The sequence below is a fragment of the Oncorhynchus keta genome, chromosome 10, assembly GCF_023373465.1.
Source record: "Oncorhynchus keta strain PuntledgeMale-10-30-2019 chromosome 10, Oket_V2, whole genome shotgun sequence".
NCBI lineage: Eukaryota > Metazoa > Chordata > Actinopteri > Salmoniformes > Salmonidae > Oncorhynchus > Oncorhynchus keta.
The window spans coordinates 38,355,359-38,359,950 of NC_068430.1; positions in this window are offsets into that span (position 1 = coordinate 38,355,359).

Sequence of the window (4,592 nt, forward strand, 5' to 3'; positions counted from 1 at the left end):
ATGGATGCTGGCCCATGTTGCGCCAATGCTTCCCAGAGTTGTGTCAAGTTGGCTGGATGTATTTTGGGTTTTGGACCGCTCTTGATACACACGGGAAACTATTGAGCATGGAAAACCCGGCAGCGTTGCAGTTCTTGACAGACTCAAACCGGTGCGCATGTTTGTGGACGCCAGGAAGAGTAGCTGCTGCATGTGCAGTAGCTAATGGAGAGCCTAATAAACTAAACCTAATACCATACCCCTTTCAAAGGCACTTAAATAGTGTATCTTGCCCATTCACCCTCTGAATGACACACACATAATCCATGTCTCAACTGTCTTGAGGCTTAAAAATCCTTATTTGACATGTCTCCACCCCTTCATCTGATTGAAGTGGATTTGACAAGTAACATCAATAAGGGATCATAGCTTCCACCTGGTCAGTCTGTCATGGAAAGAGCAGGTGCTCCTAATGTTTTTGACACTGTCTATGTAACTATAGCCTACATGCCGAATGAGATGTGGCATTTAATGTTTCAAATGTCGTCAGCAAAAAAAGTGTATTGACACCTTGTCTCCAAATTGCCCATCGATTTACTTTGAAACAGATTAAATGATTAATTATTTAGTATTATTCATATTGATTGTGTTCCTATCTATTCTGTAGGATAGGATCCTACAGGATTTGCTGTGTTTTTTTTGTTTGTTTTTTTGTTGGCTAAATAAAACTAACAGGTCTTCATTTCATGTGCAGGCTGTTGTGTCTGAAGAGTCACAATCTTGAACTTGAACTTTGATCTTCCATTGATCATTCAGAAGTCGGCATCAACGTCCTAGCTGCAGATATATAGGCTACAGCACTGGATATGGGCCCATAAATTCGTTTGTAGATTTCAACCACCATTATCAGAGAAGGCTATGAGCATATGCAGAATATACTTGTTTTTAACATCATTATGTCCAATGTAGTTAGAACACTCTGTCCTGATTCTAGATTTATTACAAACCCCTATTCTATAGTGTAAGATTAGACAAACTCTAGATTGATGGGTGGATGGATGGAGGAATTAAGAAATGGAGAGAGAGATGGATGGATGGATAGAGATGCTGCTACAAGTAGGTGACTACAGTAATGCAATTATTTACCACTGCATGCACCAAACGGTGCTAGTACCACATTACACTAAGTAAATATAATGTGTAGCAGATTGTGATGAACCTCTTTACTCTGAGTCATGTTGTATGGCTCTGTTGCATCCCTCTTGACTTGCACTGCACTACAAAGTGGTCAGTACGTTCAATTTCATTTCATTGCGAGACTATATGTCAAGACGAATGTGTCTTTCCATTTATTTCAATCTACTGCTACTATTAGTAGTACTATATAACTGATATGCCATAATGCTACATTTGCAACTCTCTGTATGTTACTGTATTTTCCCTTCCCTAATGAGGCAGTAGGGTAAGTGCTCTGTAGAAAGGGGATCTATTTCCAGTGCTAGCCCTTAAGTGTATAGAGAATTGAGTGACCAGCAGATTCTCATGCATGGCCATCACTATACTGTAAAATGGGACCAAGAATGCGTCCCAAATGGCAAACTATTCCCTATATAGTCCACTACTTTTGATGAGTCCAATTTGGGCCCTGGTCAAAAGTAGTGCACTATGAAGGGAATAGGGTGACATTTGGGATTCAGACCATTCCTGCTCTCCATCCCATATGGACCAATGCCTCCTCCCCAAGATGGACCCTCTCTTTGCGTCTTCCCCCTAAGATGGCCGCTCTCCTCCTTTTCTTAAGATGGAGCCCAGGCTCCTCCTCCAAAGACGGACCTTTTCCAGTTACGCATGGCCATATGCTCGGTTACACCTGACGTGTTACACCCCCCTTCTTGTCCTGTACATCTCTTGGTTAGTCTATGCATGACATTAAGTTGTTGTTTTAAGAGGCTGCATAACTTTTAACCCAGCAGTTGGTTGCTGAGAATAGCTAACTTGATTCCTAGGTGCACTTGCCGCATGTTTAAGATTATAGTTTACCTTTGTATACTGACTATGTTCTAGTTGGCTATAAGGGGCATGTTTTTAATTGCTCCGTGTATAGTGTTACCATCATTACCATTATCCTCAGATGAAACTCACAAATAAACTCATTCCGTACCACAATCCCCTCTAGTGAAAGTTAAACCACCTTTATTTACCCACTGTTTGACAGTATGACTACACTTGTTAGAGAGATCAACTCACACACTTGGATTGACAGAGCTGCTCCTTTTTCTTAGTCACTGTGTCCCAGAACTATATCCCTGACATTAACTTCCAATTCACTTCTCTTTGCAGCTCCTAAAAATAACCCTAAGCCTACTTTTAAAATCTTAACAAGCTTCCATTGCAGGCTACAAGTGTTGCACTGGGCAAAGGCTCAGCCACTTAAACAAATGTGTCCTCGTGTTTTATTAAATCTGTTACTTTTCCACAGGTTAAATCGGGGACTCTATTATCTTGCCATACCCCTTAAGAAATGTTTTATATCACCTTAATGTTGACATTGCTTGTAAAACCCTCATGGCTGTTGTTTGGTTTTATCTTCTTTATAAGTTACATGATGTTACTTCAACCATTCTAAATGGTTCCAGGAGCTGTTCATATATATTTTACAAAGATTGTACTGAATTACCGTTTGCCTTTACTAGTATTAGCTGACCAATAGATGTCTGTAGAGGGTACAAAAACATTTTCAGCATCTCTGCTTTGGCAAACCAGATAGTTGTATAATTAAGAACAGTATCTTGCAGGATTCAATAGTTGGAATTTTAAGACTTGTTGCCCTGTCCCTTTCTCTGTGATTGTCATTCTAATGTATTATAGGCAGGTCATCTAGGTTTGTACCGGTACACTTTCCATCACCATGAGGAAAAACAATGCACAATACAGTACTTGAGTACATTGAGACATCAAGTGGTTTGTGATGTGGCTCAGTTGGTAGAGCATGGCTCTTGCAATGTTAGGGTTGTGGGATTGTATTCCCATGGAGGACCCATATGAAAAAGTATGAAAATGTATGCACTCCTTACTGTAAACTGCTCTGGATGAGCATGTACTAAAATGGAAAAGGATGAATAGACCATTTCAGTTTTCATATAGAAATATGCTGCATTTGCAAATTATTTCAAGAAACTGGAAAACATATCAAGCAAGTGTTTTTATATTTCACAAGTATAACCATTTTAACTGTTTTGTACAGATAATTATCAGACTCAAAGTTACAAATGCTGGTAAACACTTAACAATTTTAAGCAAAATTGTATTGAACAAAAGTAGTGCACCGTGCCCTTACTAGTCCTGGATTAGCAGACCATTCTGAAAGTATTCAGACCCCTTCACTTTTTCTACATTTTGTGAAATTGCAGCCTTATTCTCAAATGGATTAAATATTTTTTTCCCCCCTCAATCTTCACACAATACCTCATAATGACAAAGCAAATACAGGTTAGTAATTGTTTTGCAAATGTATTAAAAATAAAAAAACAGAAATACAGATATCACATTTACATAAGTAATCAGACACTTTACTCAGTACTTTAAAGCAATTTTGACATTGATTTCAGCCTTGAGTTTTCTTGGGTATGACGCTACAAGCTTGGCACATCTGTATTTGGGGAGTTTCTCCCATTCTTCTCTGAAGATCCTCTCAAGCTCTGTCAGGTTGGATGGGGAGCGTCGCTGCACAGCTATTTTCAGGTCTCTCCAGAGATCAAATCAAGTCTAACTTTATTTGCCACATGCGTTGCATACAACATGTGTAGCGATTACCGTGAAAAGCATACTTACAAGCCCTTAACCAACAGTGCAGTTGTTTCTCCCCAATTTTGTGGTATCCAATTGGTAGTTAGTCTTGTCCCATTGCTGCAACTCCCATAATGACTCGCGAGAGGCAAAGGTCGAGAGCCGTGCGTCCTCTGAAACACAACCCAACCAAGCCACACTGCTTCTTGACACAACGCCTGCTTAACCCGGAAGCCAGCTGCATCAATGTGTCAGAGGAAATACCGTACATCTGGCAACCGTGTCAGCATGCTTTGCGCCCAGCCCACCACTGGAATCGCTAGTGCACGATGGGACAAGAACATCTCTGCTGCCAAACCTTCCCCTAATCCACACGACGCTGGGCCAATTGTGCGCCGCCTCATTAGTCTCCCGGTACCGCTTGCCGTGCGGTAGCAGAGTAAACAGTCTATGACTTGGTTAACTGGAGTCTGACAATTTTGAGGTCTTTCCTCTGACACCACTTAGTATATAGGTCTTGGATGGCAGGAAGCTTGGCCCCAGTGATGTACTGGGCAATTTGCACTACCCTCTGTTGATGCCGAGCAGTTACCATAGCAACCGGTCAGGATGCTCTCGATGGCACAGCTGTATATCTTATTGAGGATCTGAGGACTCATGCCAAATCGTTTCAGTCTCCTGAGGGGGAATAGGTTTTGTCATGCCCTCTTCATGACTGTCTTGGTATGTTTGGACCATGATAGTTCGTTGGTGATGTGGACACCAAGGAACTTGAAGCTCTCGACCCCCTCTACTACAGCCCTGTCTATGTTTTTAGGGGCCTGTTT